This window comes from Eretmochelys imbricata, chromosome 7 (genome assembly GCF_965152235.1).
Source record: "Eretmochelys imbricata isolate rEreImb1 chromosome 7, rEreImb1.hap1, whole genome shotgun sequence".
Lineage (NCBI taxonomy): Eukaryota > Metazoa > Chordata > Testudines > Cheloniidae > Eretmochelys > Eretmochelys imbricata.
Window position 1 is genome coordinate 95,036,452 of NC_135578.1, and position 24,392 is coordinate 95,060,843.

The 24,392-nt window shown below is 41.2% G+C and overlaps 1 protein-coding gene across 7 annotated transcripts in view; it reads right to left on the reverse strand.

Annotated features, from left to right (window-relative positions):
• Positions 1 to 24,392, reverse strand: part of BLNK (B cell linker) — a 144,329-nt gene that overhangs the window by 109,065 nt on the left and 10,872 nt on the right. Inside the window, exon 4 of one of the 7 annotated variants that reach the window (XM_077822657.1) lies at positions 22,872 to 22,985. The exons of 5 other annotated variants lie outside the window; for them this stretch is intronic. The gene's annotated coding sequence lies outside the window, so the exon portion shown is untranslated. Of the gene's footprint in view, positions 1 to 3,851; positions 3,874 to 22,871; positions 22,986 to 24,392 lie in introns of those variants that run through there. One more of the 7 variants, XM_077822658.1, reaches the window with a different exon arrangement.

The following is a 24,392-nucleotide window of genomic DNA, read 5'->3' on the forward strand; positions in this document are numbered from 1 at the left end:
AGCTCAGAATTCCAAACTCTTAATTGGTCCTGCTTTGAGCAGGGGGTTGGACTAGATGACCTCCTGAGATCCCTGCCAACCCTGATATTCTATGATTCTATGAAATTGTGTGTTTTAATTTATCACTTGGACTTTGACTGAGCTCCTTGAGATAGCAAACCTATCAGGAAAACAAAGATTGAACTAATTTAAGCCCAGTCCTCTTCTTTCATATGTCACCAGCACTGTTGGGTGTTGGGCAGTGATTTATTCATTTGTGAGCAGATGTGAAAGAGCCAGGTTCCACTTTCCTGTATCACAGAAGCGGTCAGCACACATTTAGCTATCCTAGACTGTCTTTCTTGTGTCTTTACTGTCCAACCCTACAAACTAAAGTTCAGTGCTCCTCCACGTTGGGCAGCAAGAACAAAACTGGCCTAAAAGGAGACAGAAGATTAATCTTCTGAATAAATTTGTTTCTTGAATGTGTGAAACGGGGAAGGGTTCATACTTTATCCTGGGACATATGGTGCCTCTATTAGTTGCACTCCCGATAAAGGAGCGTCAAGGCTGATTCCCCACTCTGGCACTTTGAGTGCAGAAGGTGGGGTCCCGCAAGGATTCTAAAAATGATTACTGGCCACTCCAGGCTGGTATTAAACTCCCAAGGTTACAGCTTTTCTCTGACCTTGGATGGGTAGATGCTGCCACCACCCAAGTGCAAAAAACACCTTTTGAGAACCCAAGAAGGAGCATTTGGGAACTCCTTCCTGTGGAGTACACTTAAGCCCCTTTACACCCTCTCCAGGGAAGAGCTGAGAAAGAAAACAAAGAAAATCAACTGTTGCCACCAGGTTTCAGAGTAACAGCCGTGTTAGTCTGTATTCGCAAAAAGAAAAGGAGTACTTGTGGTACCTTAGAGACTAACCAATTTATCTGAGCATAAGCTTTCGTGAGCTACAGCTCACTTCATCGGATGCATACTGTGGAAAATTCAGAAGATGTTTTTATACACACAGACCATGAAAAAATGGGTGTTCATCACTACAAAAGGTTTTCTCTCCCCCCACCCCACTGTCCTGCTGGTAATAGCTTATCTAAAGTGATCACTCTCCTTACAATGTGTATGATAATCAATCAAGGTGGGCCATTTCCAGCACATTGCTGGAAATGGCCCACCTTGATTATCATACACATTGTAAGGAGAGTGATCACTTTAGATAAGCTATTACCAGCAGGACAGTGGGGTGGGGGGAGAGAAAACCTTTTGTAGTGATGAACACCCATTTTTTCATGGTCTGTGTGTATAAAAACATCTTCTGAATTTTCCACAGTATGCATCCGATGAAGTGAGCTGTAGCTCATGAAAGCTTATGCTCAAATAAATTGGTTAGTCTCTAAGGTGTCACAAGTATTCCTTTTCTTTTTGTTGCCACCAGCTAATTAAACAACATGTGCACAAACCTCTTAGGACACAAAAATCCAATCTTGTTCTTAAAAATGGTAAATTTTATTAAAAATAAAAAGAAAGAAAATAAATCTAAAAACTCAGACTATTGCTAGATTTTAAAAAGAACCACTTATAAGGATTAAGAATCAAAATAACTTTCTTGAGGTCCAGCTTAAAGGTTACAAGCAAAACAAAAGCTTCTGGGGTTAGCACAGAGGAGTCCACAAGCCTTACAGAAATAAAAAAGATAAACCTAATCTCATCTTCCTAGACATTTCCTGATCTACTTACATATCTGGGGTTTCAAATAAGTAGTTTCTAGGTATGATTTGATGATTTTTCATACCTGGTGCAAGTTTCTTACAGCATTGTTGCTCTGTGTCTCCTCTCCGGGAGAACAACCACAGACAGAAAAAAGGGGAGTCTTGTTTCAACTTTAAAAAGTTCTAGCCTTCCCATTGGCTCTTTTGGCCAGGTACCCACTCATTTCCTTTTACCTATGCATGCAGTCAGACTTTTTAACCTTTTACGGGTAAAGCAAGTAGAGAACAGCTACCAAGAGGGATTTTTTATAGCTAACTGGCTGGATGTCCATACAAGGGAGCCCCCCCCCGCCATTTATCACAAGGCATAAGAAAGGAATTCCAAAGACACTTCAAACTCATGTTATTTTCACACCTGACAATGTGATGTTTTGTGGGCTGGTGCCTGTTTGCATGCGCTTACTGGAAGGATGCTGCTTTTGGAACAAGTGTTGTATCACAAAACTCAGAAAAGGAAGTTCCCAGCTGTTCATACCAACATACTACTGTACCTCTAAGCAAATTGAAACATTTTTGGTCAAACATTTTTGGTATTTTAAAAAGGAAACAAGTAACCAAACACAGAAGTAGAAACTGTAACCAACAGAATTAAAACATCAGCAAAAGATCAGCACAGCCTGCTCCTGTGGATTACACAGGCTTTTCAAAAAACAGAGAACCTTGCAGAGTTGGTTGAAAATATTCGGACAGAACCCTTCTATATCTGAAACAGTTGATGCAACAAAATCAAAACATTTTGAGAGAATGTATTGATTTTGTTGAAGTTTTTGACAAAAGATTACCAAAATGCTCTGTTTCAACAAGGTTGAAGTACTCATTTTTCATTAGTATATCAGTATGTAATATAATATAAAAATCTCAAAGTAGTCTTCTGATAAGAAAAGGAGTATTTGTGGCACCTTAGAGACTAACAAATTTATTTGAGCATAAGCTTTCGTGAGCTACAGCTCACTTCATCGGATGCATTCAGTGGAAATACAGTGGGGAGATTTATATACATAGAGAACATGGAACAATGGGTGTTACCATACACACTGTAACCAGAGTGATCACTTAAGGTGAGCTATTACCAGCAGGAAAGCGGGGGGGGGGGGGGGGAGACACCTTTTGTAGTGATCATCAAGGTGGGCCATTTCCAGCAGTTGACAATCCTTTCAGAATGAATTTTTTAAAAAAAACTTCTCATTTTGGGGGGATGGTGCAAAAGGGTGGAAATGTCAACTTTTTGTTCCAGTGTGGGACAACAGGAAATTTCTTAATGTTGGAATTTCCTATAGAACAGGGGCTCCCAAACTTAGTTCAAGGCTTGTTCAGGGTAATCCCCTGGTGGGACGTGGGATGCTTTGTTTACCTGAGCGTCCGCAGGTACAACCACTCGCAGCTCCCAGTGGCCGCAGCTCCTAACCCTAACCCTGTGCCACTTTCTGCAGCTCCCATTGTCTGGGAATGGTGAACCATGGCCACTGGGAGCTGCGAGTGGCCATACCTGTGGACGCTCAGGTAAACAAAGCATCTTGCGTCCCACCAGGGGATTACCCTGAACAAGCCACGAACCAAGATTGGGAACCCCTGCTACAGAACTTAAATTCTAAATTTCAACCAGCTCTAGAAATTAGCAATCAGGAGAAATCTTGTTGTTTTGTTGATTCAGAGTCTGCAGCCATAAACACCTAGAGCTATGCTTGCCTCAGATAAGAAGTATTTGACTCCCTTAGTACTTGACTAAAAGAAACCCTGGGTTCTGCAGGAATTGGTGGTGGCATCAAGGGGCACGCAGCTGCTTAAAGTATTGCACCCAAATTAGAGATACCTAACATGGTGTATATTCTGTTAAAACCCCTTACACAGACTCTGTAAAAAGACCGTACCCGATCGGTGTCAGCCTTGGCCATTTCCTCAGTTTCCCTTTCTTGATCTTCCCAAAAACTGCACCCAGACTCTTGGTCTGTTGTATTAAAACTACTTTGCAGGTCAAATGTCAACTTAAAATCAAAACAAGCCTTTTCCTGACTTCAGAGTTTCTTCAGACCCTGCTGGGCTCAACTACTCCTTCCCAAAATCCACGTTTTTCTACCTGGCAGTTTCTCAAACCTCTTCACCTTAATATGTCTGCTCCTGCCCCTCACTGCAAGTAGCTCCAGTCAGGTTTTTCTATCTAGCTGGGCCAGAAAGCAAACATGCCAAATCTGTGAAAAAAACACAGAAATCGGATTTGTTTTTGGCTTACTTGGCTTGTGAGTTGCTTGCTGGCTAGTTTTTAACTTGTTGCTTGTTTGGCTTGTAGCTTGTTGCTTCTTTTTTTTTTTTATCAGCTCCCGGCAAGCAGGGGCAAAGGGGAGACAAGCAGGAGAGAGACTCAGGGGTGCACTGTGGGCCCACCACAGTCCCAGGCTGCACACCAGGGGGAGCTAGTCACATAGAGTATTGGGGTTCTTAGGGATTGGCTTGTTTTGACCTCATTTTGAAATGGGATTAGCTTGATTTTTGGCTTATTGGGAAAGTTGGGGTGCTTATTTACCACATGAAAGTTGGCAACTGTGCTAGAAAGGTTTTGCTTCAGTCCTCTCTGACCCTGTACTTCTACAAGAGTTTCCCTGTGACACCAACATCCCCCACCCCCGGATGAGCTGAGCAGGTTCCCTTTTATCTGCTTCCAAACCCATTACCTGGGAAGGCACCTGAGAAGGCACAGGTAGACTGAGTCCAACCCCCTTAAGGGGTCAGCCCACCCTGTGACACCCTCCTATACCACAAACACTTGCTCTAGCCATGTGTACATAGGCGGTGGAACTGCGGGTGCTATGGGTGCTGCTGCACGCTCTGACTTGAAGTGGTTTCCATCATATACAGGGTTTACAGTTTGGTTCAATGGCTTTCAGCACCCCCACTACACAAATTGTTCCAGCACTCCTGCATGTGTAGTAAAGAGTGATGGGGCACTGATGTTGAAATGTTTAATGTGGGCCTCAGTGTCAGTGGCTAATTGACACACCTGTTTTCACCCAGGGAATGGGCCAGGCCCAATTAATGATGAGTCCCAGCTGGGGGAAGAGCTGGGTAGTTTCTATAAAGGGAGGAAACGGAGAGTAGAAGGGGACTGCAGGGTGAGAAGAAAAAGAGTCTTTCTAGTCTTTTCCTGGATAATAGCAAAGGAATTTAGGGAAAAAGTTTACACCCTAGTTCTGATTTAAGATGGTAGCAGAAAATTCCTGAAGTGAGCCTGACGGAAGGCTAACCGACAGACAGACTGTAAGGCATAAAGCAGGATCCAGACGAGGAGCAAGTCTTCTGAGAGGTAATCCCTGAGAGTTAGTGTTCTGCAGTAGAATGGAGAGACAGGGTGGACTAAAATCCCAAGCGTGAGGAAAGGGCCACAGTTGCTTTTGAATTTGGTTAAATGACTCCAGAAAGAATCCCTAGGGTCACTATTCTGACAGGAAGGTAGAACAGAAGAGGAGCCCTGGAGGGGCAGAAGATGTCCTATTGATGACCAGTGTCAAGTGGGGCACTGTCTGAGTGGGACACTGTTACCCTGAAAGGGGAAAGACTTTAAAGTGACCTGGCTGAAGGGCTGAGTCACATGAAGAGAGACTTCCCCAGGTCTAGATCTGCTGTTATCAGGGGTCACTAGATGAGGAAAGAAATGCTACGCCATGCCCACCTGTGAAGAGGTTTGCCTTCGGTGAGTGCACTTGCACTGAATCTAAATTGATTTAACTTGCATGCTGAGGTGCCAGAGGACAACAAAAGTGGGGATTATAGGTAACAGCTGCTCCTGCTCCACTGACTCTGAGATCACCATTGTGAACTGCAGTGTCTCATTTTAAGAAGCCATGTGCACCACTATGCAGCCAAGTGCTTCTCTGTATTCCTTGAGCACTAATGTTTTGCATTTTGCTCTCATAGGGGAGGCTGAAATGATAACAGGATATAGCACAGTACGAATCAATTCTCGTCAATGATTGATGAGACAGACTGACTTTAGTACTTGCGAGAAACTATGTCAAGGTCCTCCTCAAACACTGCTACGTAAGGCAAACAGTTCAATACAGAGGTTCTGCAGTGATCCCAGTCCAGTAAGACCAGTCTGATCAACCTCATAACATCCTAGAAAATGAGGATTTCAGTCACCCTTTAACACAGTGAGTGAGCCCTTGCTGGCTAAGGGCCTGGGAACTGTACAGAAGTACTCCCTGCTGACGCTATTTGCAAAAACAGCTGCTTCATGCTATCCTGCATCTGGACAAAAATAATAAGAAATCCATGCTGGGAAATAGCTAAGCAGGAAAAAATTGTGTATATGGGTGTGAGAACAGTCTCATTTCCCAAAACGAATATGCCATAAATCATTAGCTATCTTAAAAATACAACAGAAGTCTTAAATCCAAAATCCATGTATTACAATGCACTTAATCTTTATGGCTCCAGTTCTGCAAATTTCTTAAGCATGTGCATAGTTACATAATATGAGTAATCCCAGCTTTAAGCAATGGGACTACAAGTACTTAAAGTTAAGCATGTGCTTCAGTGCCCTTGCTGAATCAGGGCTTAAAACGATGGATCTTTAGGTACCTGGTAGTGCCAGTCATTCTAATGGTGTGTCTTTTTTGTTGTGAGCTGCTCACAATCGTTAATTAGACTAACAACTTTATTTGCACAACTCCCCTCAAATCCACTAAGTTATTTACGTTTGAAAAGCACATTTGCAGTTTGTGAGATAAAATTGCCATGTGTCCTTTAATGTAATATTCATATGTTCCCAATCCAGTATTGTATCACTTAATTTTAGTAATATTACATTATGCTCATTGGTTATGGTGAAATATCCCTCAAATCCACCCCAATCTTTCAGCAGTGCTGTCCACAAAGTCATCCTAAGTAAACACCATCATAAAAACACTGTGTGTGTCTCTAGGTTTATTGCAAAAGCACATTTGCTTTCCTTGGGTCACACTGAATTTGCCAAATAGTATGCAACCTGGCCTACTGTTCGATAATCACTGTGACCCTATTACCCAGACAGAGGTCTTCTGGGTGCTCACAAGCTCAGCAGGATCAGATTATATTAGGACTGTAGTTGGATGAGAGATGATGACCAAGGTATAAGTAGATTGTTACCAAATTTATTGAAACTTTGACTCTCTCCTGTCTAAGTCAGTGCTGAACCAACACCTAAGCCTCATTTTAGGGTGCGGTAAGAGATACTGTTTTGAGATGCAAAATCAAAAGTCTTAGAATCATAGAATCATAGAATATCAGGGTTGGAAGGGACCCCTGAAGGTCATCTAGTCCAACCCCCTGCTCGAAGCAGGACCAATTCCTAGTTAAATCATCCCAGCCAGGGCTTTGTCAAGCCTGACCTTAAAAACCTCTAAGGAAGGAGATTCTACCACCTCCCTAGGTAACGCATTTCAGTGTTTCACCACCCTCTTAGTGAAAAAGTTTTTCCTAATATCCAATCTAAAGCTCCCCCACTGCAACTTGAGACCATTACTCCTCGTTCTGTCCTCTTCTACCACTGAGAACAGTCTAGAGCCATCCTCTTTGGAACCCCCTTTCAGGTAGTTGAAAGCAGCTATCAAATCCCCCCTCATTCTTCTCTTCTGCAGGCTAAACAATCCCAGCTCCCTCAGCCTCTCCTCATAAGTCATGTGTTCTAGACCCCTAATCATTTTTGTTGCCCTTCGCTGGACTCTCTCCAAATTATCCACATCCTTCTTGTAGTGTGGGGCCCAAAACTGGACACAGTACTCCAGATGAGGCCTCACCAATTGAAGGTCTTGACCAATTGAAGATCTGCCTCCCTCCAAATACTCCCACTGTTTATGTTTTAGTTTGGGTAACTGCATTATATTGACTTAAATTCCATGTGCACTACCAATTGATTAGAACAGTATTCTTCACTTCATCCCTAGGCTGTTGGTTAGCATAGTTATGCAATGTTAAAAAGGCTCTGCATTCTGTCTATCTAGTATTATTACTATTTAACACTTATCTTGTGGTAGCCCCTAGAGAGCAACCAGGCCAGCATCTCAGAGGCTGCATTTCAATGATGGGTGAAGCAATTCCAGCTAATTGGTAGGTTTTAAACATACTTTTGAAGTCTTCCAAATGGAAGGCGCTATACCTGGAAGCAGCTGTGTTTATTGTGTTGAAGTGTAATGAAGAGCCTATTGTAAAGCATACCTGCAAGAAACAAATTGCTGTGAGACCTTGAACTTCGATTCTTGTGTAGTTAAGAGGCTAATTGGCCAGTGTGTGCATTGCAGTACTATTTCTGGTTTCAATACAAATATAAAAGCATCAATGTTTCAGGTACATGTGGCTTCCTTCAGTTTACAGTTACACAGGTGTGACAGATAGACAGCCATTCTGTTCTAGATGATTGTCTACCATGTAATGGTTGTGTTTGGCTTAAATGTCTGCTTTTCTCTTCCCTTTTTCCTTAAATTAAAGGTAGACTGTGAATAGTGCATTTGTGGTTTGTTTTTTGTGTGTGCCATTTTTGAATATTATTGGATTTCCTTTCATGCTTAAAGCTTTAATTAAAATCACCTCTAGACTAGTATGCCCAATGTGATAACTGATGTGTCATGTCAGTAACATGTCTGAGGCTAATGATGATGATGGATGACAGACTGTTATAGAGAAAAAACAGCAGAGGAAAAAAGTTCAGTGGGAGGCTAGGTTTCTCTTTGCTTTAGTTACTGTGAAATAAAAGGCAATGTCAGTTAGACAGAAAGAAGAGAAAAGAACAAGGTGCCTTGGAAGATTTGAACATACCTCTTTCTCTCACATGCGAACAGTATAACCATTTGTCAGCTCTATGTATATATATTTATTGCATGTAGAGTTATTTATTGTATGCATTGTGGTACTGCCTAGGGGTAGGCCAATACTGCACACTAAGCCTAAGGTCTGACTCAGGTTTGAGTTCAAGCTCCGCTTCTCTCCTCACATAAACCAGTCTGACTTGGTCAGCAAGCATCCGGGACTCAGGTCCTAGGCCACTGTGAAGGAGGTGGGTCAGAGCCCAGACTCCTGCTGTGATTTGGGTCCAAGCCCTGTCATTTTGCAGTGTGGCACAGCTCAAACCACAGACCTGAATCAAAAGGTCTGTGTAGTGTAGTGTGGACATGTTCTCATGGCTGTGAGACCTGGCTCTGGCAATTGTAAACCAGATTTACAATGCAGTGTGGATGCGCAGACATAGGCTTAAAAACACCAACTCCACAACCTGGTACCACAGTCCCAGGTATACAATACAGGGTGGACATTCCCTAGGAGTCATGGACTAGGACCTCACTGTACTAGGCACTGTATGAACACAGAACAAAGAGGGCCTCCACTATGTACATGTATATTTGTTTTTTGAAACATTAGTGCATAAGTTATAATATCTATATTCTCTCTCTCTGTCCCTATATATGTACACAGACGCACATTTATTCATTTGGATTTTAGTCTAAAAGAAACGCCAAAGCGAAAAGCAGCTATCTAGAGCTCTAGGATACCCTCAACTTATATTTAAAATCACCACTACTATAGGAGTCTGCAAAACATAAACATGTGCATTTATGTTAGACGTGGGTCCAAGCAACAAAGTTCAGATCTAGAGCTGTCTCGTCCAGAGTGCTGAGGTGTTAAGACCTGCATTTTTGTTTGAACGTATCTCTGGTACAGTATATGCAGCATCTATGCATATAGTATATGTAGGTGGAGACTTTTGTTGGCACTTGTTTGAGACAATCTACATTATTTGCAGGTAGTATAGCTATGAGTGAGTTGTAGAGGTTATCCCAAGTTCCAGTGAAACTTTAGTACCACCATGTATCAATATGTATCACCCTATTTTAGGGCACTTACTTCTCACAATTTTTGGTTTTTTTTTAAATATCCTTCTGCCTTTGTGATCAGATTGTATCAATTACCACGTACAGACAGTAGAGTGAAAGAAATAGTAGAATACAATATTAAATGATCTAAAACCATGGTTCTCAACCAGGGGAACATGTACCCCTGGGGGTACTCAGAGGTCTTCCAGGGGTACATCAGCTAGATATTTGCTTAGTTTTACAACAGACTACATAAAAAGCACTAGTGAAGTCAGTACAAACTAAAATTTCATAAAGACAATTAGTTGCTTATACTGCCCTATATACTATACACTGAAATGTAAGTATGATATTTATATTCCAATTGATTTATTTTATAATGATATGGTAAAAATGAGAAAGTAAGCCATTTTTCAGTAATAGTGTGCTGTGACACGTTTTTATATTATGTTTGATTTCGTAAGCAAGTAGTTTTTAAGTGAGGTGAAACTTGGGGTACGCAAGAAATATCAGAGTCCTGAAAGGAGTACAGTAGTCTGGAAAGGTTGAGAGCCACTGATCTAAAATAACTTTCTATATATCAGTTATAAGGTCTGATATCTTGCCAAACATCAAGGCTAGCAACTAACATTATACAAGGAACGCCACCTCTCCAGTGAGATACAGCTTCAGGGTTTTAGCCCTGGCAGTTTATGGGGTATTGAAATTTAAATCTTAGTTGTTCTGGACTGAACAGTGTCAGCCATGGACTTTGGAACAGTATAATTCTTAATCTGTTTTGATATGATTTGTTTGGCATGACTTGGGGGGGGGGGGGGGGGAAGGGGTCGTGGGGAAGGCATGTTCTTTTCATGGCTCTTGCTCACTGTTGAAAAGCTGGTTAAGATTTTGGAACGTTACAAGATGATCAAGCTGAGATGCATTAATGAGCAAAGTGCAAGAAAAGAGGTCAAAGTTGCATAAGTAAATGTTCCACAAATTAGTAGTTTTGGAGGATTTACATAGTTGCAAATGTAAAGAAACATTTTCCATGGGTACAATGTACATGTGTGATCCGATCTAATCTGTTTATGCTGTGCTCATCACCATGGTATCTGAATGCCTGTAAATAAATTTATTTTAGCACCAAAGAGGATATTTGCATGTTTGTCTTAAATTATTTTCACAGTCTCAGCTGACTTGTCCTTGAGGGTAATGCTACTTGACTTTTCTAGGACAAATAATCAACATTTTGGTTATTTTCAGAACAGTGAATACTATGCAATATAATGCATAGTGAATATCTAAAGTTCTGTTATGTATACAGTAGGTGCTATTAGAATCCTAATTTTTTTTCAGGCAATTAAAAGTACAGTGTGAATGCCACAGTAGCATTATCTACTCCAAAGGGCAATGTAAAGATTTTAATGATGACCACTACATACTAATGTAAAATATACTCTCCTCGTTTCAAATGATTTGGTGTATTCAATAAAACAAATAGGCAATAATAGAAAATATTAGATTGTATTCTATGTAATATTTATCCTGAAAGACTGTTTTATAAATATGTTTATCCAGAAGTTAGAAAGGTAATCATGTTATGGACCTAGATAAGGGTGAGCTAATCAAAAGTTGATAAATATTGACCATGTGTGCATGTTATGTTAAAAAGTCTAGGTAAGAATTTTCATACGCAGCCATACCTATCAACTGTGACAGGGTCAGGCCAGATGGCTACAGGAGAGTGATAGAAGGCAGCTATATTAGCCCCAGGTTAAGTAGGTCCCTTTTCCCTGGGTAAGGTAACAGGGAAGGTTCCTGAACAATCAGGAACTTTCTGGAAACAATTAAGGCAGACTGGCTGCAGGTGTTCTAATCAGCCTATCAAGAAGCTGCCAGAATCAATTAAGACAGGCAGGCTAATCAGGGCACCTGGGTTTAAAAAGGAGCTCACTTCAGTCTGTGGTGTGCGTGCGAGGAGCTGGGAGCAAGAGGTGCAAGAAGCTGAGAGTGAGAAGGCGTACTACTGGAAGAAGTACAAGCATTATCAGACCTCAGGAGGAAGGTCCTATGGTGAGAATAAAGAAAGTGTTGGAAAGAGGCCATGGGGAAGTAGCCCAGGGAGTTGTAGCTGTCACACAGCTGTTACAGGAGCCACTGTAGACAGCTGCAATCTACAGGGCCCTGGGCTGGAACCTGGAGTAGAGGGTGGGCCTGGGTTCCCTCCATCCCTTCATCCCCCCAACTCCCTACTTGATACCGGAGGAGTTGACCTGGACTGTGGGTTCCACCAGAGGGGAAGGTCTCTCGCCTGTTCCCCGATCCACTAGGTGGATCAGCAGAGACTGCGGGGATTGTTTTTCTTCCTTTCTCCATGCTGGCCAGTGATGAGGCTAACTGAGTGAACGGCAGATTTGAGCCACGAAAGTGGTCAAACTGAGGGCTGAACCTCTGAGGCAAGAAAATCTGCCAATAAGCGCTGGACCCACCAAGGCAGAGGAAGAACTTTGTCACACAACATGAACACAGTCTTCTCTAAGCAATCACAAGGAAAACAAAAAACGTGTTAATTGGAGGATTCTACTCAATTTTAATTAGATCCATTCCCTTACTGAATTAGTTAATAGATTATTAAATATTACTAAGTAGTACTCACTCAAATACATTTCCACCCTCATTAGTGGCTTCTAGCCACTAGCAATTATCTCATTACTTTACTTATAGGGTTTCACTCCTTCAGAGCTTAACTATAAATGCCATCTTTTCTTGTGTTACTGCTCTGAAGAGCAATAAAAAGATGTATATCTTCCACTATCCAGATTAGGAATTAAACCAATATCTTAAATGAGCTGTCCGGTGGCACCTTAAAGACTAACAGATTTATTCGAGCATGAGCTTTCGTGGGTAAAAACCTCACTTCTTCAGATGCATGGAGTGAAAGTTACAGATGCAGACATATATGTACTGACACATGAAGAGCATCTGTTAGTCTTTAAGGTGCCACCAGACTCCTTGTTGTTTTTGTGGATACAGACGAACGCGGCTACCCCCTAATACTTAAATGAGCTGTGTTGATGACAATAGAAATAGACGCTAATTGTTAACTTTTTCTTTAGAAAAAATATATTGATGAGTGAATGAAGATTTAAAAAAAATTAATTTAACAGCCATTTCACTCCTACATACAGTCTTGGTTAAACAAAATATATTTGCAAACTCCTCCTTATAAATGACTAAAAGAACCTGTCAAGGTTCCTCCCCCACTCTGAACTCTAGGGTACAGATGTGGGGACCTGCATGAAAAACCTCCTAAGCTTATCTTTACCAGCTTAGGTCAAAACTTCCCCAAGGTACAAAATATTCCACCCGTTGTCCTTGGATTGGCCGCTACCACCACCAAACTAATACTGGTTACTGGGGAAGAGCTGTTTGGACGCGTCTTTCCCCCAGAAATACTTCCCAAAACCTTGCACCCCACTTCCTGGACAAGGTTTGGTAAAAAGCCTCACCAATTTGCCTAGGTGACTACAGACCCAGACCCTTGGATCTTAAGAACAATGAACAATCCTCCCAACACTTGCACCCCCCCTTTCCTGGGAAATGTTGGATAAAAAGCCTCACCAATTTGCATAGGTGACCACAGACCCAAACCCTTGGATCTGAGAACAATGAAAAAGCATTCAGTTTTCTTACAAGAAGACTTTTAATAAAAATAGAAGTAAATAGAAATAAAGAAATCCCCCCTGTAAAATCAGGATGGTAGATATCTTACAGGCTAATTAGATTCAAAAACATAGAGAACCCCTCTAGGCAAAACCTTAAGTTACAAAAAAGATACACAGACAGAAATAGTTATTCTATTCAGCACAATTCTTTTCTCAGCCATTTAAAGAAATCATAATCTAACACATACCTAGCTAGATTACTTACTAAAAGTTCTAAGACTCCATTCCTGGTCTATCCCCGGCAAAGACAGAATATAGACAGACACACAGACCCTTTGTTTCTCTCCCTCCTCCCAGCTTTTGAAAGTATCTTGTCTCCTCATTGGTCATTTTGGTCAGGTGCCAGCGAGGTTACCTTTAGCTTCTTAACCCTTTACAGGTGAGAGGAGCTTTCCCTTGGCCAGGAGGGATTTCAAAGGGGTTTACCCTTCCCTTTATATTTATGACAGAACCCATAGTGGCGTGGTCATGGCATATAAAGCTAAACAAAAAAATAAGACTATTTAAAGAACACATAGAATCACAGGTTTCAGAGTAACAGCCGTGTTAGTCTGTATTCGCAAAAAGAAAAGGAGTCCTTGTGGCACCTTAGAGACTAACCAATTTATTTGAGCATGAGCTTTCGTGAGCTACAGCTCACTTCATCAGATGCATACCGTGGAAACTGCAGCAGACTTTATATATACACAGAGAATATGAAACAATACCTCCTCCCACCCCACTGTCCTCACCTTCAGCCCCCAACTAAAACCCCTCCAACGCATTATTAAGGATCTACAACCTATCCTAAAGGATGACCCAACACTCTCACAAATCTTGGGAGACAGGCCAGTCCTTGCCTACAGACAGCCCCGCAACCTGAAGCAAATACTCACCAACAACCACATACCACACAACAGAACCACTAACCCAGGAACTTATCCTTGCAACAAAGCCCGTTGCCAATTGTGCCCACATATCTATTCAGGGGACACCATCACAGGGCCTAATAACATCAGCCACACTATCAGAGGCTCGTTCACCTGCACATCCACCAATGTGATTTATGCCATCATGTGCCAGCAATGCCCCTCTGCCATGTACATTGGTCAAACTGGACAGTCTCTACGTAAAAGAATAAATGGACACAAATCAGATGTCAAGAATTATAACATTCATAAACCAGTCGGAGAACACTTCAATCTCTCTGGTCACGCAATCACAGACATGAAGGTCGCTATCTTAAAACAAAGAAACTTCAAATCCAGACTCCAGCGAGAAACTGCTGAATTGGAATTCATTTGCAAATTGGATACTATTAATTTAGGCTTAAATAGAGACTGGGAGTGGCTAAGTCATTATGCAAGGTAGCCTATTTCCTCTTGTTTTTTCCTACCCCCCTCCCCCAGATGTTCTGGTTTAACTTGGTTTTAAACTTGGAGAGTGGTCAGTTTGGATGAGCTATTACCAGCAGGAGAGTGAGTCTGTGTGTGTATGGGGGTGGGTTTTTGGAGGGGGGTGAGGGAGTGAGAGAACCTGGATTTGTGCAGGAAATGGCCTAACTTGATTATCATGCACATTGTGTAAAGAGTTGTCACTTTGGATGGGCTATCACCAGCAGGAGAGTGAATTTGTGTGGGGGGGTGGAGGGTGAGAAAACCTGGATTTGTGCTGGAAATGGCCTAACCTGTTGCTCACTTTAGATAAGCTATTACCAGCAGGACAGTGGGGTGGGAGGAGGTATTGTTTCATATTCTCTGTGTATATATAAAGTCTGCTGCAGTTTCCACGGTATGCATCTGATGAAGTGAGCTGTAGCTCAAGAAAGCTCATGCTCAAATAAATTGGTTAGTCTCTAAGGTGCCACAAGGACTCCTTTTCTTTTTTCATAGAATCACAGAATTGTAGGACTGGAAGGGACTTCTAGACGTCATCTAGTCCAGTCCCCTGTACTCAAGGCAGGACTAAGTATTATCTATACCATCCCTGACAGGTGTTTGTCTAACCTGCTCTTAAAAATCAATGATGGAGATTCCAAAACCTCCCTAGGCAATTTATTCCAGTGGTTAACCACTCTGACAGTTAGGAAGCTTTTCCTAATGTCCAACCTAAACCGCCCTTGCTGCAATTTAAGCCCATTTCTTCTTGTCCTATCCTCAGAGGTTAAGAATAACAATTTTTCTCCCTCTTCCTTGTAACAACCTTTTATGGACTTGAAAACTGTTATCATGTCCCCCTCACCCCCCCGTCCCCTCCGTCTTCTCTTCTCCAGACTAAACAAACTCAATTTTTTCAATCTTCCCTCATAGGTCATGTTTTCTAGACCTTTAATAATTTTTGTTGCTCTTCTCTGGACTTTCTCCAATTTGTCCATATCTTTCATGAAATGTGGTGCTCAGAATTGGACACAATACTCCAGTTGAGGCCTAATCAGCTCAGAGTAGAGTGGAAGAATTACTTCTCATGTCTTGTGTACAACCTTCCTGCTAATACAGCCCAGAATCATGATTGCTTTTTTTGCAACTGTTACATTATTCACTCGTATTGAGCATGTGATCCACTTGTGATTTAGCTTGGGGAAATCTCAGCTCAGATTAACAAGGGTTGTTGCACGTCCACAACCCTTTTGTTGGAATGGCAAACTAATTAATGAGGTTGCACTGCCCAAGGGAATCTTGAGCAGCGCAAGATGGTATATTTCTGGGGTGCAAGCCGGGGCTCTGGGGTGATTGGCTGGTGCCTCTCTCTGTAAGATTCATGATTCATAGATTCATAGATTCATAGATATTTAGGTCAGAAGGGACCATTATGATCATCTAGTCTGACCTCCTGCACAACGCAGGCCACAGAATTTCACCCACCACTCTTACAAAAAAACCTCACACCTATATCTGTGCTATTGAAGTCCTCAAATTGTAGTTTAAAGACCTCAAGGAGCAGAGAATCCTCCAGCAAGTGACCCGTGCCCCATGCTACAGAGGAAGGCGAAAAACCTCCAGGGCCTCTTCCAATCTGCCCTGGAGGAAAATTCCTTCCCGACCCCAAATATGGCGATCAGCTAAACCCTGAGCATATGGGCAAGATTCATCAGCCAGATACTACAGAAAATTCTTTCCCAGGTAACTTGGATCTTACCCCATCTAAAACCCATCACAGGCCATTGGGCCTATTTACCATGAATATTTAATTACCAAAACCATGTTATCCCATCATACCATCTCCTCCATAAACTTATCGAGTTTAATCTTAAAGCAAGATAGATCTTTTGCCCCCACTACTTCCCTCGGAAGGCTATTCCAAAACTTCACTCCTCTGATGGTTAGAAACCTTCGTCTAATTTCTAATCTAAATTTCCTAGTGGCCAGTTTATATCCATTTGTTCTTGTGTCCACATTGGTACTGAGTTTAAATAATTCCTCTCCCTCTCTGGTATTTATCCCTCTGATATATTTATAGAGAGCAATCATATCTCCCCTCAGCCTTCTTTTAGTTAGGCTAAACAAGCCAAGCTCCCTGAGTCTCCTTTCATAAGACAAGTTTTCCATTCCTCGGATCATCCTAGTAGCCCTTCTCTGTACCTGTTCCAGTTTGAATTCATCCTTCTTAAACATGGGAGACCAGAACTGCACACAGTACTCCAGGTGAGGTCTCACCAGTGCCTTATATAACGGTACTAAAACCTCCTTATCCCTAGTGGCTCCAGGAGCATTTATGCAATTTAGCTGAGTGTCGGGCTCCACGTGCTGATGACTGAGTGATCACAGTACCTGGAGAGGTTTTGCTGCTTGCCACTGGCATAGCATTGTGTGAGACAGCCCAGGCTGGAGAGTTAAGGGAGCACAGCAGTCCCACAGATCCTGGGGATCCCATCCCACACACTTTCCCCTTTTTACCTATAGAGGGAGCTAGAGAGTTTCTATACTTAGCAACAGGTTTCAGAGTGGTAGCCCTTTTCCTCTGTACCCACAAAAATAAGGAGGAGTCCTTGTCTCCTACTCCTGTGTGTAGAGGAGATAGTTGTTGGCTAAAGATTTTTTTAAATCTACCATCTGTACTTTATTTAGATTTGTTTCTGAATTTGTATACTTATATTCTCTGTAGATTGCACAGTGGTTACTTCCATTATGGTGATCAGACCCTGTTTATGTATAAGGGGCTTTTAAGTAAGCCATGTTTGAATGTTAATTTTATTTTAGCAGTAGGACAGTGCTAACATGTCCCCCCAGAGCAGTTGCAAGACTGTGGGGTTTTTTTTTTTTTATAGCCATGGGTCCTGTACTTTTGAAAGTACCCTTGTCACTCCTGGGGAGAAAAGGATGTGGATTATGAACTATTACACACATAGATGAGACTTGAGCATGCTTCCAAAGGGGTGGGGGGATATGGTTTTTTTTTGTTTTGTTTTTTTGTAATGTCAAGAAAAAATAACGGCTAGAATCCCAAGAAAAGCTTGAGAGACATATTTAAAGGCTCCCTCCATGCAACTCCCATAGACAGTAATAAATGGATACCTCTTTCAAATGTCTTTAGTGGAAGTTTTGTGGCTACTGAATTTAACATGCAAATCCAGACACTGCAGGTTATGTTACCTACACAAAGTTCTTGTTTCCTACATGTAGAAGCCACAGAAATGGGAATTTTGCACAGCTCTTGCAAGAAGCCTAAAATGAATGAAATGTTTCAAATTCTTATTCTTCTAAGCACTGGTTTTGTGAGCACACAGAGAATTCTTTCCAGCATGCCTCTTTCCAAACTTTGCTAATGTGTGATGTGGTTTATTAGCAATACAACCAGAACTTGAAGCCAGATGCCTTAACATTAAATTCTGACTGTAAGGACAGGCATTTGGAAAAGTCACTAATGACGGAACTTGGCATTTTTTTTTGTATGTGGTTACAATTTTAATATGGGCAAACTCCATAGGTTTTTAAGTATGAAAGATTGATAAATATTTTAATAAACTCCCCACAGCCAATCTGCAAGATTGTGGTGTTCTGCACAGTTTGTTGACAACTGATTACAAAGGTCATATTTTCCTCCACATTGAAACTAATCAGTTACTAAGCTTATACTGATCTTACAGGTTCCTGTTTTCTGTGTGTCTTTCTGGCTTCATACTTATTCAGAGCAGATGGTGTAATTTAGGAGAAAACAGGATGGCTTCATTTTACTAGGGGAAAATCCCTTAGTAACTTAGTATTTATCAATCTTTGATTATTACTTTTTTTGTAAAATGTGTATTGCAGACTTTGTGGATTGTTCATTTCAGCTGTGCTAAACTTCAAGATAAACAGAAAGGTCCGGTCAGCATGAGTGAAGTGTATGCTCAGGTAACTGATCTATATACAAATCTTAGGCTATGGGTTGGTCCCCATGGGGAAATTTACTGGCTTTATTATGCTGATATAATTATACTACTATAAAAGAAAAGGTGTACTAAAGTGGAAAATGCATGCATCCGATGAAGTGAGCTGTAGCTCACGAAAGCTTATGCTCAAATAAATTGGTTAGTCTCCAAGGTGCCACAAGAACTCCTTTTCTTTTTGCGAATACAGACTAACACGGCTGCTACTCTGAAACCTATACTATTATAGTTTAGTTATACTGGTCAGACTCCCCATCTGGATACTTTTATTCGGAAAAACAGTGGCCTTTTTGTTTACCAGCTCATAATATATCTCATTGGAAACTCTGTCCTACTGTTTACATCATTATTGCCCTGTGATGTGGTGTATAAACCCCACACTTGTTAACCAGGGGTTAATGAGAATCTGAGACCAATTAGGCCACTGAGTGATATTTGAAGGGATTGTCGGGATTTTGTTATTAAAAACAGTGGACAAGGGTCTGAACATTCATAAAGGAAGGAACACAGGGCAATGGGAAGGATGGCAGGGACCAGACCCAGGAAAGGCTGAGAGTTTTCTCTCGAGGTAAAAGCAGAGTGAAACATGGTCCTAAGGAATGTTTGGGACTGAGGTTTGAGGGGAAGCTCCTGCAGGAACTATGGGAAGCAGGATAGGCTCCCCTGGGAGGTGTCACCATGCCTCAGTGGGTCACAGCTGAGGATGCCAAATTCAGGACAAACTGCTGAAAAATAGGGGAAACTCACCACAAACTGGTGGTTATTCTATCATTAGATTACACCAAGCCAGTAACAAAAGTAAACTTCTGTCTCACCACGGCGGTTAATAAGAAACCAAAGATGCAGTCTCTTTAGGCATTCCAGCCCTTGTCTCACCACCCTCTGACCCTCTGCCATGCAGCACTGGTTTGTTGAGACCTGTCTGAGTCTTCCAGAAGACAGTCCTGCATATTACACTGTAGTGGTCTCTACAGGCCCACCTGCAAGACAGTTACACTAATGATGGCTGCATTGTTTCTGGGAGCTCTGCTAAGTATCTGATTAGATGGGGATTCTTGGCTTGGGGTATACCACTTCATTCTGATGCCATGTAACCACAATATTACTTTTTCTGGCTGCCTAAACTAGTACCTTGTCAGCTAGGTATGTATGTCTTTATGCTCACATTGCTATCCTTACAAGCCATGTTAATTAAATCTTTTGATGCCCCTCTTTGGGTTCTCAAAATTGCCATCTAGTGGAAACTCAGTCTCTTTAAAGGGACACTGTCAACTTAAATTTTTGACTCATTTTAAAAGATAGGTTTCCTGAGAGAGCAACTTCATACTAAACAATAATGTTAAGGCACTTTCTGCTTTCCTTTTTGTTTAGAAGCATTTTCTGTGTGGGCCTGAGAGGAACAAAACCAAGCATACTCAGGCCCCATCCCCTACTCTGTGCACACACCTGTTTGTTACCGGTTCATTTTTACCTTCTGTCTCAGCTCTACTGCTGCAGGAACTGGGATGCAGAGCCTGTGGAAGGGTGTATACTGTCAACGAAATGGGAGAACTGACTTCCACTAAGTGCTATGAAATATACAAAGTAAACGAACTGAGAAGAGATTTCCTTTAGACAGTCATTTTGTGGTTACTTGAAAAATACATTTAAAATGAAAATGTAATTTTAATGTTGATCATATCACTTAAATTCACATATCTCCCTATAAAAACCCATACAGGTTCTGCAATTTGATAATTTCCTAATGCAAACATGCTATTATTACCTAGAATTTGAAGAAGGGTGTTCTATAAGGTAACTGATATCCAGATCCCAATGAACTTTGACAGGAATCCTGAGCATTTGCTTTATCTGCTCATCCAGTAGATGGGTGGCATAGCCATTTTGTAACTGTCGTCATCCAAATATAAATATTTAGCAAATTCTTCCACATCATTCCAGTTTATTTCTTCATTAGTCAAAAAGCATGAAATGTAACTTCCTTAAATGCTTCTGAAAATCACCATTGGCCGGCCAGACAGGCTACTACATTCTGGCTGCTTTGTGTCTCTTTTGTGATGAGAATGAACCATAAACCTGGCCTAACTGCCCATTTTAGCTGAATTTGTGTTGCCGGAACAGCACAAAGCAACCAGAATGTACTAGGGAATCTCTGTACACTATTCCTCATAGGAAAGAAAAGAGATGCTGTCTTTCTCAAATTGCCCTGTGGTTGGGTGCGAATTTTGTGAAATATTTGCTGACCTCTCAAAGAAGTTGCCTAATGGGACTGAAAACTTCCACATCAGTTCCTCAAATAACCTATCAGACAACATAACTCACTGTGACATGCCCTTGCTTTCCATCATTTGTTATTTAAAATACCAAATATTGAATAAACAATCAAAATAATGGAAAATGAACAAAATATCTTTCGTCTCTTAAAAGACTTGCATTATTAGTTTCCTGTATTTCTCTGTGTCTTCAAGCACAAAGAAAAACCAGACAATTAGAAATATATAGCCTTGTATTGGAAGAAGTTTAGATTGATATAGGGTGACTGAAATGATGATATTACAGGGACTCACAGGGAAGATTTCTGAAACGGGTAGAAGCTGGGGTGTGACAATAGAATAGTGATAAAAGTTTCTGGCCGAGGTTTCAAAAGTGACTAGTGATTTTGGACAATTCAGTTTTTGGGTGCTCAACCTGAGACATATTAATGTAGCCTGATTTTCAGAAAGGGATGAGCATCCAAGTGCCAAAAATAGAGGTGCCCCAAATCAAAAGTTACTCTTATCATCATCCTTTAATAGGTTCTGAGTTGGTGCATTCATATGACTAATGTTTTGTACTGTTAACCAGGCAAGAATGTCTGGGTAAAGCAGTTGGTTCAAAATTGAAAATACTGAGAATGTGTAGGGCTTTTCTACTGTGGATTTGAGTTCTCAGAAAGTTAAGGTTGGAATCTGTGACACCATCACCTTTAAAATTCCCACCACTCCTCATAGTCCCTTGCATATTCCCTGAATTTGACACCTCCATAAAACTTGAAGGACTTTTAAAAATATTTTAATTTTCCACGTGATCTAAAAAAACCTATCTGTTAGCTTTAAGAACAAAGGATTCAGCTTCAAAGAATATTTCTTTAATCCATATTTAATGTAATTATGAATGATTTGACAGTTAGAATTTGCTGGATTATTTTGTGTCAGATTTCAAGGACTGGAATGCAGACAAGCACTTCCCATAATTCACAGCCACTGCATAAGAATAAACAAAGCTAATGTTTAAACCATTTCTGGTAGCAATATTTAGAATAATAGCAGAAGTTTGTTGCTATCACAGTAAAAATTAAGGTCCCAGTCCTTCAATGGATGCTTCAGCATTGTCTCAGGATTTGTTGTTACGGGATTGCATTGCAAGATCAGGGCATTAGACAATGCACTGAATAGCTACTTGGGATATTTGCAAATATCTAGCAGGAAAATAAATCAAAACAACCTGATACAATTTCAATCTCCAATTAAAATTTTATGGGCTTTTGGCACTAATAATGCTTGAGTTGTACGTTAACCTACTATTTTCTTGATAATCTTAAGAATTAGGTTAATTTTCTGCCGTCAGTTCATTATTGTATTCTTGAATGGCACAGTTAAATGGTGTGTAAATTGATGGTATTGTAGATTTCAGCACGGAACCTATCTTCTGCTTCTGCCCTTTGGAGAAGAATAAAGATAAATATGCAGTTTACTCTTACACTTGTACACATTCCTTATGCTTTGTTGAAGAAATATCAATATGTATTGCCCTTTCTTCCTCTTATTTAATTGAAGATGATTGATGGTAGCAAATGCGTTCAGCTATAAAATGTTTTCCTTTTAACCCAGGCCTTAAAATCACTTTAAAAATCATTCTCCATGCTTCAGTTACAGTAAACTACAACAACACGTTGCCTTTTTTCCTGATTACGTTTCCCAGTCATTTCCATCTTTCTGAACTGATCATGAGAGTGCAGGTTACTGCTTTCAGAGCTGGGTTCATGTTTGACTGGATATTCCAAGGTGACCTGAAAAACTTTAAAAATAGATAAACAAAGATGCCAATCCTCAATGGAATATAGGTATAGATTTAAACACTTAGCCATTTACATCCTCAGCCGGTGTAAATCTGTGTAGCTGCACTGGGGATCAGGATCATAATTTCCTCTACCTCCAACTTTTGCCATGCTGATAGTCCAGAGAGCTGCCTTACCTATGCTACAGTTGTCCTTAGTATCTCCTACTGAACATCAGGAATGCAGCACTCTGCTCTGCTAGGTAGTACTCATGTTGGCCATTGCCACAGAAGAAACACTGACACTGGAGCCTGAAAGATTTAATAAACCATTCAGTTAATGGCTAATAATTGTGCAAGATTGTCATGTCTTATTTTCACTTGTGTTGTCTCTTTTTAACCAACCTTTTTTAACCAGCCCCTTCCCTTTGTCTTTACTCTGACAACTAATGTGCAAAGGTAAGTTGAAGAATCTATTAAAAGGGTTACACTTTGAAACCAGTTACCCTCAAAGACTGGAATCACCAATGGGATAAGCCACCAGCAGGAGAGTCATGCGTGATGGTGGTGGGGGATGGGTGGGTGAAGAGAAGGAGATGACTGAGCAGCATGCCCAAGGGAAGAAGAGCACCGGGTGGCTGGGCAGCATTTCCAGAGAATCATGTGTAAGTTGGAGGAGGCAGAGAGAGGACCAAGACACGGGGAGGCATGTGCAGAGAGGGGATCTAGGTGGCAGTGAAATGTGCATGGGAGCCGAAAGAGAGGAACAGAACTGATGTAAAGGTGCAGTAAAATGAACAAAATGAGATGGTCTATTTAACTTTCTTCCAATGGAACTTCATCCATTATGCTATCTATCTAAAGATAGATAAATGCTTTTTAATGATATTTTTCCATGTGCGCAATTGCTGCGGTTGCCACTGGGAAACTGCAATTGCAAAAGGGAGGGCTTGGTGCGTCCACCAGACAATCTCTATTAAGATATGATCCATATTATAGGAAAAGCCTGAATACCTCTGAAATGTAGCAATGAAGATTTTTGAGATTGCCTTATACACTATAACCTTTTGATCAAGAAAAGCACTAGTAAATAATACTGGCTGAAAAATGTGGTTTGCAACATTTTAAGTACTTGACAAGGTAGTCTGAGAAAACAGCTCACTGGAAAAAAAAAACAACTGGAGATAGGGTGATAACTAACAGGTCACAATAGCCCACAGGTATCTTTAGCCCTTCTTTGCTGGCTTGTGCTGCAACCTTCATTCAGAGGTAAAATCTGGCAATACTCTTCAATGTATTTGATACATGGGGAAGCACTGGAAGAGTGTTTTTGTCTAATGTATAGCGGTATTCGGTCACAGCTGACTGGTTAGTATGCCTCTTATTTATTTTGTTAAGCTAGTACCCTCCCTATAATTGTTTTCTCAAGCTCAGATGGGGCACTCAGGATCTAGATTCTATTTCCAGTACTGAACACTCAGGACTAAATGTTCAGGTCCAGCTGAACTGTGCTTGACACGTAAGCTGGGAGTGTGGGTACGTTCCTCAACTCCATAGCCCTGCTCCTGCCATAAGTTATTGCCGCTTCAGGGCCACAGTAATTTACATCCCAGCTGTCCATGGCTCCAAAGCCATTCTAGCAGCTGGGGATCACTGAGGAACACTCACTCTATTGGGAACTGGGGGGAGGGGACAGGATGTAGAGCAAGAATGGTTTTG